At 39.9% G+C, this 15,330-nt stretch overlaps 1 protein-coding gene across 1 annotated transcript in view; it reads left to right on the top strand.

The window, feature by feature from the left end:
• FAT4 (FAT atypical cadherin 4) overlaps nucleotides 1-15,330 on the top strand; it is a 152,541-nt gene that overhangs the window by 56,730 nt on the left and 80,481 nt on the right. The gene's annotated exons all lie outside the window — the stretch shown is intronic.

Genomic DNA, 15,330 nt, shown 5'->3' with positions numbered 1-15,330 from the left:
CCTTAGGTGGAATTCCACGTGAAAATTTGCATAGTATTTTTTCATAAATAATATTAGAATATTAAAAATTGCCAATAAAAACAAGTTTGATAATGCTTAATCACTTTTAAATATTAATTAACAAGTTAATGAAGACTATTAAAACTGTAGTTTATTCTCATATTAAAATCTATTCTCTGATTAACTGCACAAACAATCATGGGCTCTAATATCTAAATATAACCACAAGAGGAAAGGGATAGATTTCCTGTAACATTTATTAACATATGCAGCCTGTGAGAATTCTATTAGTCCAGACAGGAGAACTGCAATGTTTCTTTTGTCTTCCTTATTAATTTTGACAGATTTGAAGTGCTTGCATTTCTGGTTTCCATGAATTCCCTACTCAGCAACAGTTTAATTTTGCATACTTATTAGGTGCTTTAAAAATGCTATACTTTTTAAAATAGGGGTGCAGAAAAAACTAACTAGAAATAGGTTACACAAAACATTTTCTTTCTTTTTCATTTCAGTGAAGAGAATCTGTCTTTGAAAAATAAAATCAAAGCATCCATTAAATTGATATCATTCCACTCATAGTTATATAGTCACAAATTGAGGACTGTGAATGTAATGGACTTAATAATCCAACCATGCTATTTTCTGTTTTATGGAGATGGCGGGTGTAGTGAGTACGTTATAAGGGACATGTCTTTTTAAATATTCTTGGGTCTTATCTCATAAATTTCATAAGTATGCAGATATTTTGTCATATTTTGCACAATTTTTTTCTTTCTATTGGGAAAAGAAAAGTATTTATTTTTATTAAATATTTTTTATTGATTTCAGAGAAAGGGAGAGGGAGAAAGAGATAGAAACATCAATAATCAGAGGGAATCATTGATTGTCCGTCTCCTACATGGCCCCACACTGGGGATCAAGCCTGCAACCCTGGTATGTGCCCTGACCGGGAATCAAACCGTGACCTCCTAGTTCATAAGTTGATGCTCAACCACTGAGCCACACTGGCTGGGCTCAGAAAATACCTTTTGTAGCAGTTCAGATATATATTGAGTTATTTTTTTAATTGGTTGTTTCTTTGATACTGTTATTTCACTCAAAAACTTTGGTACTTTGGCTTTGATGATAAGAAAGAGTAGTTGAACAGCCTTCCACACTGAAACATCTTTTTAAAGAAAATTTGTTTTGTCATTTATTTCTTTATTGTTTGACATTTAAAATTTCTTTCTCCTATTAATTAGTTTTACTTTGATAATCATCAAGGCATCACTCTTAGGACCTTCTTACTCAATGTTATTATAATAGTTGATGGTTCACTAATTGTGTCCTGAGCTCTTAATTTTGCATATAAAACACCATTCTCTTCATTTGAGTGTATGCAACAAAATGTGCTGCTGCAATGAGCATGTTGGCTTTTAAGTCATTAAATAAATATATATAAATTGCCTCCTGTATGGTAGACACTAAACGTTCCACTGATGCTTAGAAGAGAGGCAGTCTTTCTGAGTTCATTGAAATAGAATGTCTAAATGATGATTAAATAAGTATTAAAGTACAGTGCACTGTGAAGTGTTTTATTTTGAGAGATCAAGACTTTCAGAAGAAATATTTTACATTTAACATCAGATCAAAACTATATTTTTATTTATTAATGAGCCAATTCTGTTTTATAGAAATGAGAATTGTTATAGTTTTGAGGTTAAAAAAAAAATTCAGTGTGGCACTGAGCAGCACAGATAGCCAAAATGCTATGAATGAAACATGGCTTTCTCTTTATAAAAATCCACAAAACCCTAAAATGGGACTTTGACCTTACAGGTAAGGGTTGTTGTTTAAAATATATACAGAAGTATAAGTATTATACTAATAAGCAACTAAAATAAAATAGAATAGCTATGTCAAAACTTTGTTTTTTGTATCAAGTAATAGAAATTTCTTCCAAGGCGAAGACTGATGTGCAAAGGTGAGATGGGGCTGAGGGATTACTTTGGCATTGTAGTCATTCCATAAAGAAGTCTAGCCAAGCCTCATATGGGTACTAACAAGCTACAAAAGACAGAGTTGACTACGTGTCCAGGGGCTGCATCCTCTCTTATGGTGTGACATTATTATTCTCTTGTAGCATACCCGTTTTCCACAATTTTCTACTCTTTAGACAATCTGATTGACTCAACCCAGCATGAGTTTCTCCTCTTGGTTCAGGTGCTCCTACCCCCTTTCCCTAATCTTTGGCTTGTGGGGGGGACAAGGGGAACTTGAAGTTATGTCTTATTTTAAGTTGCCCTTGTAAAAAACAAATAGGGGTATGGCATGTTAAGTGAGAATGGGAAGTTATACAGGGTAGGAAAATTTATTAATAAGTTCATAGTAATAAAACTTGTCTCTCCCTGGCCAGTGTGGCTCAGTTGGTTGGGCATCATCTCTCATGCATTGAAAGGTTATAGGTTCAATTCTTAGGGCCCTTAGTTTGGCTCTTCTCTCTCTCTCTCTCTCTCTCTCTCTCTCTCTCTCTCTCTCTCTCTCTCTCTCTCTCTCTCCTCCCCCATCTAAAAAATAAATCAATACAAATGTTTTTTTAAAAAAATAACTTATGTCACAGCACAGTGTATATCACAGATAGCAGTATACATAAGCTTACTTCTTTTTCTTTTTGCCTCTTATTTTAAACAGAACAGTAATCCATTATTTAGAACATGAAAATTAAATAAAATATTCAACTGATGAATCCATTGTCTTAACTTGTGTATCTGTTAACTATTGCCACAATGTTGTTGCAGAGAAATAGCCACAACATCTCATATACTTGGAATGATACACTCTTACATCTGTGGGCAGGTTAGAGTTGGACTGTGTAGGCTGGGCTCAACCAGTCTCTGAGTTAGCTGGGACTACCTCCTCAATACCTGTTATCTTCCTTCTGGTACTAATGGACTAGCAAGAATGTTGTTCTACTGACTATGACAGAGGTACAAGAGACAAAGCAAATACATTTCAAGTCTCTACTTGTGTTACATTTGTAAATATCCCACTGACCAAGATAATTATCACAGATGAGCCCAAACTCAAAAGGCAGAGAAAGAAACTCCATCTTTAGTAGGAGGGACTGTGAGGTTGCTTGAGGCAGGGAGTGAAGAATTGGGGTCAATGATTCAACCCACCACTGCTTGTATCCTTAATGTGAATCAAACTGCTTTTCTATTTTTGATCAGTCTTAATAGAAGCCTTATGTATTTTATAAAATTCAGTATTTATTGAGCAAAAGAAAAAGTGAATAAAAAATGGTAGACTATTTTTGTTTGTTGTATATTACACTTCCCTTTTGAGTGTGTCTACCATGTCCAGATTCACAACTACTGAAAAGTATACAACAGGCTGCCTTTGCAGAGTGTTTGTTTTGAAGGATAGTATAAAAATTCCCCTAAGTTTCATATGCAACCACACATATTTTAACTTGATCTTTTCTTCTGCATTTACTTTTGGGAGTCCTTAAGAACTGTTAAAATGCAGAAATTATGCAGTATTGATTTCAGGAAAAGTTGAAGTGGTTACACATGATTGCCTTTGCCTTAAAAGAAAGCCTTATTTGGTTCTAATTTGAACAATATTGAAAGCACAACAAAACTAGCTTTTTATTATGTCACCACACATTTAGTGAGTTATGGAAAGCATTTTGTTTCAAGAATGGAGTTAACTATGTCTTGTCCACACTTCCAGCCATTTCTGGCTGCTTTCCAAGCCTGCCTGTTACTCATGCATGTTTGTTTCCGAGTAAGAATAATGCATCGAAAACCTAGGAACATGCTCTGCTGACTGCTAGGAGAATTCCAGCTGTGAGAGATTCATGTAATTGCTTCTGTTTGAGAAATATAATTGGTCGCAACTGCATACATGTAGTTTATATGGAAATAGGTTCTGTTTTAAAACTCACTATGTTTATTTTTACTTTGCTTTTAAAAATTAAAAAGAATCTAAAATGTGTATGTTTTCTTTTTTCCTCATATTCCAGAATACGTGGAATAAAAACGGTACAAATTTGTGTGAGATGCATGCACAGATATCTAAATTTACACATACTTTAAATTTAAGATATAAAGTTTGAAATGCCAAAATACTGATTAGCCTAGAAATCCAAAAAGAATATTCCTATCCCAAAGTTAAATGTTGCTTCCTCAAATATTATCATTGCATCATGTTCCTTTTACTAAAGTGTTTTTTTATAAAATAATATAGTAAAATAGAGTTCAGTATATAAAAGATATTTAATTGCTCGCCTTCTAGTAAAATGCAATGATTTTTCAAAAATTTTCTTGTCATTTTTTTTAAAAAAAAGTCCAAAACTTTAGCTAAATGCATAGACTTACTTTGTAATGAACCCTGGACTTAGTTGGGTTTATTCCTATAACAGACCAGTGTGCCCAAGCATTCCTGGTTCCCTCTTTCATGCCACGGTGGCTGTTGGTTTTTCCTAATAGGTCACACCTAGCGCCTGCCAGGCTTTCCTAGTATGGTATCACAGGCCTTTTCTCCCAAGTTTGATGTCTCTCATTTTCTTTAAGAAATACCATCAACATGGCATAGCCACCACAGACTCTTTTGCATTCAGTCGGCTGTACATCATAAATAAATACCTAAAAGCATTGTTCACTGCATATGATCAGACCTCGCACGCCTATGGAATCCAAATATTGCATTCCTGACATTTAGGACTTTTAAATGTAGACTGCTCTTTGCTAGGGCCTTCCCATAACTAAAATATGAGTCACTTGTAAACCATAATAGATTCTGGCTGTCCAGCATGATGAAGTGTTCTGGATGGAGTGAAACATTTCACCCAGACTCATGGCAGCAGAGTATCCCCAGTGGTCACCCCAAATAGGGAAAGAAATGAAGAGGAAAGTCAAAGGAGCTATGCAATCCCTGGCACCCTCCTTTTGTGGCAATAGGGCTCCTTACTCCTGTGGCTAGAAATGCAAGTGCTTAGAGTGTAAACCCATAACTGACAGTACAAGTAGCCATTGAATTTTCTTTTTCCTGATGGCTAAATTTAACCTGAAGCTTTAAATTTTAAAAAGGCATCAGTCATGTATTCTACCAAGTGAAATTATACGGTTAGTTCTCAACACACACACACACACACACACACACACACACACACACACACACCCCTCTAATGTAGAATATCAAACTTTCTGCTAAAATTTATCATTTAATTGGACCTGCTGCTATGGAACCGCAGTATATACCGACTTTGACATAAATTTACTAAATAAAGACTTGTTATTGGAAGCCTAAAAGTATGTAAAATGTGTCAATCCCAACTGAATTAACCGAATCCTGTAGTATCTGGCTTCCTTTGAAGAGAGCATGCAAAGCTATCGCCAAACATTTTAAGTACAAATGTGATTATTTCCTTGAGCCATGGTTTTAGTATTTCCATCCTGCTGTCATCGTTTAGTCAGTGTTGCTCTTGATTCCCACGTGTAATGTCAAGTCACAGAGCGTCCCCTGCGCGCTCCACTCTGCGACGGGTTTCCAGGTGTCCCTCAGCACCAGCCGCCACTGCCAGCCATGGGCTCAGCCAGCTCCACACAGACCCCCTCCCGGCAGGAAAGGTGGAGTTTTCCTTTCCAGGGTCAAAGGAAGTGACCCCCGGGGGCGCAGTGGCTGCACCGATCCTGGTGCAGATTTCAATTGGGTTCATTTCCTTTCCGTTTCAACTCCTCACTTGAGCCTCCATACAGAAATGTAAGGGTCAGTCTCCGCATCTCGTTTCACTCTGATGGAATAGAAATTGTTTTGAGTGTAAGATTAGACGTGTTTTTTCCCCCCACCGAATTTCAGAACCTACGCAATATAAACTGGGGCGTCACTTAGCAAAGCGCTATTGGAGTGGCATCATAATGACCCGTGAAGGGCAATGCCCATTTGAACAAGCTCAGTTATTCTTCCAGGTATCCTCATGTGTGTGACTCTCTTGGTGTTCAGTGTAACTGCTTCTGAAGCAGTGATGGGCATTACTTCGTCTCTTCTGTTCCAGTCTCCAAAGTGAGAGGTTTTTTCTGAAGCCCTTCATTTGAAGTCATCATTCGGAGTATAAAGTTATTGAATGATCACCAACTATGATTTCACATCATAAAATTATTACATGGTGGCATGATGGGCACACATGAACTAGGAAATCAGTAGGACTGACTTGTTTCTAAATATCATTATAATATAGGACAACTTTGAGTAATGCACTTGTTATAGACCAGTATCTATTTTATTTGCTAAACATGTGAATCTAGCACTTCCCTTTTCTTTCCCCCTCTTTTCCCCTCACCACCCCAGGCATGTTACCATTTAGCTTCCTCACTCCCAAGCTGCAAGGGCCCTTCCTACACCTCTATAACTTGTTTCCTAAGCATACTTTTCCTATAAATTACTTCTACCTCTTTGATTTTATAAATGAACGTCCTTATAAAAAAAAAAACATGTACAAATAACCTGGCTTTCTTTTTTTTCCTACTCATTTTCACCCATGATTTATTTGTACTTCCCATAGTTTCTTTTAAACAAAGGTTTGTATTTTACAGGGTTTTTAATGGGAAATTTGACTTACTTACTACTTTTTAAGTAGAAAACTATCTGTTAGAAACATTCTTTTCATTCTTTTTTTGCTTTGCAACCAACTTGGGAGAAGAGTTCTCATCTTCATTTTATTGTATTGAAATTTTCTTTCATTGACATATAGTAGACTTACAGTGTTATGGTAGTTTCATTTCATTTCCGGTGTACAACATGGTGATTCTATATTTATATACGATATGAGTGATCACCACGATAAGTCTAGTTACTTTCTGCCACCATGCAAAGTTACTGCAGTTTATAGCATCTATGCTATTTGTGACTCATTCTAAACTGGAAGTGTGTAGCCTTAATAATCTTGACCTATTTTTCCCACTTAGTCTGTTTCTGTTTTGTGTTGTTTGTTTTTTAGATTTCACATAGAAGCAAAATTATACAGTATTTGTTTTTCTCTGACTACTTCCACTTAACATAATACCCTCCAGGTCCATCCATGTTGTCATAAATGGCAAGATTTCACTCTTTTATGTAGCTAATATTTCATGATATATGGTATATTAGGTCTTCTTTATCCATTTATCTATCAATAGACTTAGGTTGCTTCCATATCTTGACTATTGTAAATACTGTAATGCTGCAAAGAACATAGGAGTGCATAAGTCTATTCATACTACTGTTTTTGTTTTCTTCAGAAAAGTGCCCAGAAGTGGCATTGTTGGGACCTGTGGTAGTTGTATTTTTATTTTTTCAAAGAATCTCCATACTGTTTCCCACAATGGCAATACCAGTGTATATTCCCACAAACGGTGCACTAGGCAGCCAAGTGTTGTTTTCTTAAATAAATCACTTGACATTTTGACACCTTGCTTTTGATTCTCTATAACATAAAGGAGATGGACTTGATGATATTTAAAATTCCTTCTAAAAATTTTACTACATCTACTTTAAAATAAATGGATTTATAAACTTTTGGTGTACTATGAATTCTGCAATTTCCCAAAAGGAAAAAAAAATGTAGATTGTTTTTTATTCTTATTTATTAGAACCATTATGTGGGGTTCAGGAAAGTAATGAATTAAAAGTATGTTTAGATTTTTTTTTTTTCCATTCTGATTCACTAAGAACCTCTTAGATTGTAGAGAGGTTATGAGTTTAAGAGTATGTTTTTAATTGTGGTTGAGATAGTGACCACAATGCAATTATCAGTTTATTAACTTAAGAACAGGCTTATAATAGACTTTTCTCCCCCCCCCCTTTTTTTTAAATTTAGAGAGAAGAAGGGAGAGGGAGAGAGGGAGAGAAGCATCAATGATGAGAATCATTGATCAATGATTGCTTCTTGCACATGCACTGCTGGGGATTGAACCCACAATCTCAGTATGTGCCCTAAACAGAAATTGAATCCTGATCCCATGGGTTGATGTTCAACCACTGATCCACACTGGCCAGGCTGGACTTTTCTATTTTAGTCAATTCCATAGTTTGACTATAACATATCCTATATAATAAAGAATATGCAAATTGACCATCACACCCTGGCGCAAGATAGCCGCCCCCATGTGATTACAAGATGTCTGCCCCCAAGTGGTCACACAATATGGCCACCACAATATGGCCAACAGGGGAGGGCAGTTGGGGGCGACCAGGTTAACAGGAGAGGGCAGTTGGAGGTGACCGGGCCTGCAGGGGAGGGCAGTTAGGGGTGACCAGGCTGGCAGGGGAGGGCAGTTGGGGGCAACCAGGTTGGAAGGGGCGGGCAGTTGGCGAGGACAAGACCAGCAGGGGAGGGCCATTAGGGCAAGCAGGCCAGCAGGGGAGGGCATTTGGGGGTGACCAGGCTGGCAGGATAGGTCAGTTGGGGGGACCAGGCCAGCAGGAAAGGGCAGTTGGGGGCGATAAGGCCAGCAGGGGAGCAGTTAGGCATCAATCAGGCTGAAGGGGAGTGGTTAGAGGGTGATCAGGCTGGCAGGCAGGAGCAGTTAGGGGCAATCAGGCTGGCAGGCGAGCAGTTGGGAGCCAGTAGTCCCAGATTCTGAGAGGGATGTCTGATCAGGCCTACACTGGCAGTTTGGCATCCCCTGAGGAGTCCCAGATTGGAGAGGGTGCAGGCTGGGCTGAGGAACAACCTCCCCCAACCCAGTGCACAAATTTTGTGTACCGGGCCTCTAGTTACTTTCATAATATAAATTTAAATTGGTTTTATAGTTATATCTACATGTATATTATCTACACTAATAAAAGAGAAAAATGGTAATTGGCGTACGACGATACCCTTTTCATTGGCTAATCAGGGCTATATGCAAATTAACTGCCAACTAAGATTGGCAGTTAACTGCCAACAAGATGGCGGTTAATTTGCATATGTAGGCACAATGCAGGGAGGCGAAAGGGAAAGCAGGAAGAAGCCCCCTGCCACTGACAGTGATCGGAAACCCAGGGGGGAGCTAAGAGCTGGGGGGCAGGGCAAAGGCAGCCCCAGGGCCGCCTTTGCCCTGCCCCCCAGCCATGATCAGAGAATCAGGTGCCTTTGCCGCCCTGGCCAGTGATAGCAGGAAGTAGGGGTGGAGCCAGCGATGGGAGCTGGGCACGGTTGAGGCTGGCAGTCCCAGGAGCTAGGGGTCCCTTGCCTGGGCCTAAAGCGAAGCCCACGATCGAGGGGCCGCTGCAGCTGCGGGTCCCCGCTGCCCAGGCCGGACGCCTCAGCCAGAGGCATCCGGCCTGGGCAAGGGGCCGATCCTGCGATTGGAGGCTGATGGGGGTCAACGCCTGAGGGCTCCCAGTATGTGAGAGGGGGAAGGCTGGGCTGAGGGACACTCCCCCCACACACACACCCAGTGCACGAATTTCGTGCACCGGGCCCCTAGTGATTTGATAATTGCTGTTATTAATTTGCAATTGCTCATTGATAATGTAGTTATATTCTGATTTATTTACTTTAAAAATTCAAAATAAATCTCTAAGATGTGATACCAATCTTGATGCAGTGCAGGATAAAAGTATAGTTTGCATATTACAGAGTGATATTTAAAAGAGGAAAGCATTGTACTCATTTCATAACAACTATTTGCACAATATGATTTTGGGGTTTTAAATACCTGTGTAACTATTCAGCCAGGTGAATATCAAAGACTCTCTTCCTTCAGAATAAAGAAATTTCGGGACAATATTTCAAGCCATATTTTCAATTTAACTTTCACCTTTTTTAAATTACCAAAAGACAATTTTTTTATTATTTTTATTTTTAATCTCTCTCTCTCTCTCTCTCTCTCTCTCTCTCTCTCTCTCTCTCTTAAATCTTTATTGTTGAGATTATTACAGATGTCCCTCCATTTCCCTCCACCCAGTTCCTGCCCCACCCCAGGCCCTCACCACCCTGCTGTCTGTGTCGATAGGTAATGCATACATGCAAATAAGATCTTTGTCTACTCTCTTCCAGCCCCCTACACTCCCTTCCCTCTAAGAATCATCAGTCTGTTCCATTTCCATGCCCCTGATTCTATTCCATTCACCAGTTTATTCTGTTCATCCAATTTTTTATTCATTTCATTTTTAGATTCAATTGTTGATAGATATATATTTGTTGCCACTTTGTTGTTCATAATTTTTATCTTTACCTTTTTCTTCTTCCTCTTCTTAATGAATACCCTTCAGCATTTCATATAATACTGGTTTGGTGGTGATGAACTCCTTTAGCTTTTTCTTGTATGTGAAGCTTTTTATCTGACCTTCAATTCTAAATAGCTTTGCTGGGTAAGTAATCTTAGTTGTAGGTCCTTGCTCTTCATAACTTTGAATAATTCTTGTCACTCCCTTCTGGCCCGCACAATTACTGTTGAGAAATCAGCTGACAATCATATGGGCACTCCCTTGTAGGTAACTAACTACTTTTTTCTTTCTGCTTTTAAGATTCTCTCTTTGTCTTTTGTCCTTGGCATTTTAATTATGATGTATCTTGGTGTAGTCCTCTTTGGGTTCCTCTTGTTTGGGGTCCTCTGTGCTTCCTGGACTTGTAAGTCTATTTCTTTCACCAGGGAGGGGAAGTTTTCTGTCATTATTTCTTCAAATAGGTATTTAATATCTTGCTCTCTCTCTTTTTCTGGCACCCATAATTTGGATGTTGGTACACTTGAATTTTTCCCAGAGGCTCCTTACACTATCTCCATATTTTTGGATTCTTGTTTTTTTTTTTTTCCTTTTTGCTCTTCTGGTTGGGTGTTTTTTGTTTCCTCATATTTCAAATCATTGATATGATTCTCAGGATCCTCTAGTCCAGCAGTGGCCAACCGGTGGTCCATGAGGTCCGAAAGGTTGGCTACCACTGCAGTCTAGTCTGCTGTTGAATCCCTGTATATTATTCTTTATTTCAGTCAGTGTATGCTTAATTTTTGACTGGTCCTCTTCCATTTTTTTGGCATTCTCACTAAGATCCTTGAAAGTCTCACTAAGTCCCCTTGGAGGTTTCTAGAAGGTTTTTGAGTAACCTTATAACTGTGGTTTTGAACTCTATATCCAGTAGTTTGCTTTCTTACATTTCTTTCATTTGTGACATGTTTCTTTGTCTCCACATTTTGGCTGCTTCCCTGTGTTTGTTTCTATGTATTTGGTAGAGCTGCTAAGCTTCCTTGAGTTTGCCTTGTGTAGTAGATGTTCTATAGAGCCCAGTGACTCAGCCTCCCCAATCACCTGAGGTGGACACTCTACATGCACCCCTTTGTGGGCTGTGTGCACAGTCTTGTTATAGTTGAGCCTTGATTGCTGTTGGTGTCACTGGGAGGAATTGACCTCCAGGCCAATTGACTGTGAGGACCAGCTGCAACTACAGTAGGAGAGCTGCTGTGCAGGACACACCCTTATGGGGCAGGACTTGCTTCAGTGGGGCTTTGGTGCTCACTGAGTCTGCCCCTTGAGTGTGTCACTTATGGATGTGTAGAATTGTAATCTGGAATGGTCTGACATTGACCACTGGGTACACTGGCTTTTTGGTCTCCAGGGAGGTGCAAAGTCAGCCACTGTCTGGAGCAATGCAGCAGGAGCTACAGAGAGATCTGCAGATTCCTCCTCTTTGTATTGGGTTTGGAAGTGCCCAGATGAGGCCCAGCTGTGAATCAAGGCAGGCTGATGCTGGTGCTGGGTCTGGGGCCTTTTATTGATAGGTTTGGGGCTTCTTGACCCAGCTACAGCTTGTTTGACAGGTTTCAGCCTGAGTAAGGACAGGCCATTCATATGCAAAAGCTGCTGCTCACAGCTTTGGGTGGGGTTGTAAATTGGATGGGTGGGGTCTCAGGGAATCACGAGGGCAGAGCAAACAGAAATGGCTGCCAGTCAGCCCTGCAACCGAGGAGGTCCCAGCATAGGAACAAAGATCTCTGCAAGCACCTTCATCTGGAAGAAAGCTGCCCCCAAGTTTCTGCTTCGTGCCAAACAGTCCAGTTTCTCCTCATATGTGTCTGAGTCCCCCACAGCCTTGCCCGGCATTGGAGCTCAGAGACAGTGGGAACTTGTAAGTTCAGTTTTTGTGCCGGCCTTGTAAGAGGAACAGCTGGGTCTCCAGTAGCCTCTGTGTCCCTGAACCCCAATCCCCAGTGGTTTTTACAGCCCATAGTTTTTACTGCCTGAAATGACTTATTTTCCCAGCTCTGGGGCCCTGGGCTGGACGTCTGGTGTGGGGCTGGGACCCTTGCTCCTCTGGGCGGCCTCCACAGAGATGATCTTCCCCCTGATTAAGAAAGAGGCACACTCGGGTGCTGGACCTGCCCATTGCCCCCTCCCCCCTCCTACCAGTCTCAGTGTGCTTTCTTCTTTCCTCCTCTAGTTGCAGGACTTCCATTCAGCCAGCTTTCTGGCGGTTCTGGGTGATGGTTGTTTTGCATTTTAGTTGTAATTTTGATGTGGTTGGGGGAGGCGGCGAGTACAGGCATTTGCCTATGCCACCATCTTGGTTCTTCCTCACAGACAATTTTTAAATTAATTGCTCACTAGCCCCCTTAATTTCAACCATATTTGTGTCCCTAAATATGATTCTTCATTCACCAGGGTTTCATTTCCTAGAGATCGGTTGTCTCAGCCAAGAAAGACATTATTCTGAAGGTCCCTAAGTGGTGACAGAGGTGATGGCCATGGGCAATACCTGTGGCTCAACCATTAGGTACAATTGATGTTTTTGTTATGAATAAGTCAACCACAAAGCTACCAACTGCCAGTGTAATTGTAGCTGGTGAAACCACATATGTTCCTCCTGAAGGGCACAAGGTCAACGTTTGATAGGCAGGCATAAAATATGCATGTGCCTTATCTTCCTGGTGTAAGGTTTCTTCCAGTTTGGAGGGTCAATTTTCACAAACTTTCAGAATTGATACTTTGAAAATTCCCTCTGCACTTAAATTATGGAAGCCGTTGGCAGCTTTTATATATTTTACTTAAATACAACCATTTGTGAAGGGGAGCTTCTGAATTCACATTGTGATTTTTTTTTTTTCCAAAATGAAAATTTAAATGCAATTATTTTACTTATTTCAAGTCTAAACAAATGTAAAGATAAATATTACACACTAAAGGAGCAATGCTAGCACTAAAGCTAAGCAATGATTTTTGGTTTGTATTTTAAAAGAATGGAGTATATTTTTCATCGCTTCTCGGCCTTTTGGCTAAGATCAAGTGAGTATATTTTTCAATATATATATATATATATATATATATATATATATATATAGCGTAGGAATAATATGGTAGACTAGTTTCAAATTTTGGCTTTATCTGTTTATTTATTTATTTTTATAGCAAAAGGTGGAAATTTATTGAGAAATGAGCACAGACTCCCATGTGGGGAGGGGGAAAGAGTCCCCTAAAATTTTGGCATTTTAAAATAAATCAATAATAGCCAGTGTCTATATTATTTAAGGTGATCTCATTTGTACAGAAAGAAAGGAGTTTTTAAAAATCATGTCTTAATTTTTGTTTCTAGATACCTTCTTTAAACTTACAGCGTTTGATTCCTGTGTTTTATATGATAACATTTCAAAATAAATCATACCAGTCTTAGTTCAAAGAGAGCAATGTAATGGATAGACCTAAGAGTGGGCCAAACACATGTTAAGACCTAGAATTTTCAGGCTTGTAATTGCCAAGGGCAAGATGTAAGGCAGTTCAAAGATTTTCCAATGTGTGGGGGACCCATATATGCATGGAAAATCCTCAAACACTTCCCTCTGTGCTAAGCATTTTTCTGACATCATCGAAATCTAGTCTTCATAAAGTTCTCTTATTATCCCAATATTAAGAAGAGAATGAGGTTAAGATATTAAGTGCTCCCCTGGCCAGTGTGACCTAGTGGTTGAGCATCGTACTATGAACCAGGAGGTCACAGTTCAATTCCCAGTCAGGTTACATGCCTGGATTGTGGGCTCACTTCCCAGCAGGGGGCACACAGGAGGCAGCCAATCAATGGATTCTCTCTCATTGATGTTTCTATTGCTTTCCCCCTCTCCCTTCCTCTCTCTGAAATAAATAAAAACATATTTTTTTAAAAAGAAAAATTAAGTGCTCAAGTTTACCTAGCTAATACTAGTAAGTCGCAGAACCAGCCAAACCTCCTGCTCTTTACAACCGTGCAAAGAAGCTGGACACACTCCTTATAGGCTTTAGTGGTGGCCATCCTGGACCTTTCCTTAAAGGAAGTGGTGGAGGATGGTGCTAGCCAAAACCAGACGGGCAGGTGCCTACCTGCTGAGACTGCTTGTGTAACCATCCCCTAGACCAGTGGTCGGCAAACCTCAGCTCGTGAGCCACATGCGCTCTTTGGCCCCTTGAGTGTGGCTCTTCCACAAAATACCATGTGCGGGCACGTACGTACAGTGCGAAGTAGACTTAAAACTTTAAGCAAAGTTTATTAAGTTAATTTTAGGGAACGTTGTGGAGTGAAAGAAGATGTAGTGTCGAGGATTGAGAAAGGTATGTTGAGATGGTTTGAACATATAGAGAGGATGAATGAAAGGAGATAGACGAAACAAGTATACAAGACGAGTGTGGATGGGAGAGTTGGAAGGGGTTGACCTCAGAGAAGGTACCTCAATCAGATTGAGGACGTTTTTAGCAAAGGCCAGCTTAGGAGTACCCTAATTAAGTTAATAACAATGTACCTACCTATATAGTTTAAGTTTAAAAAATTTGGCTCTCAAAAGAAATTTCAATCGTTGTACTGTTGATATTTGGCTCTGTTGACTAATGAGTTTGCCAACCACTGCCCTAGACCAGTGGTCTGCAAACTCATTAGTCAACAGAGCCAAATATTAACAGTACTTCTTCAAAATAGACTCGCCCAGGCCGAAAACCGACTTCTGCGCATGGGCCACGAAGTTTCAATTGCACTGTATGTGCACCTGCACGTGGTATTTTGTGGAAAAGCCACACTCAGGGGGTCAAAAAGCCACATATGGCTCGTGTACCGCAGTTTGCCGACCACGGCCCTAGACCAATCTGAGTTGTTGGTTATGATCCAAACCCTCCTATTTAAAGGTGGATCTAAAGTTATAATAATTATTTTGAACTTAACTTTGTATACTATTTTCTGGTTTTCTTTTTGTCAATTGCTCATCCATTTACATGTCTTGCTCTCCCTTCATCCCTCCCCCCCCCCCCCCCCCCCCGCCCCATCCCCGGCCCTGCCCTCCTCTTGGGAAAGGAGAAATCAGAATCCTTTTGCTCTTTCCTCTTTGCTCAAATTCATCCTCATCATTCTTGGACCTGGTGGAGTTTTTACAATGTAAC

This window comes from Myotis daubentonii, chromosome 5 (genome assembly GCF_963259705.1).
Source record: "Myotis daubentonii chromosome 5, mMyoDau2.1, whole genome shotgun sequence".
Taxonomy (NCBI): domain Eukaryota; kingdom Metazoa; phylum Chordata; class Mammalia; order Chiroptera; family Vespertilionidae; genus Myotis; species Myotis daubentonii.
Note: the sequence above shows the minus strand (reverse complement) of the source record. Positions and strands in the feature narration are given on the sequence as shown.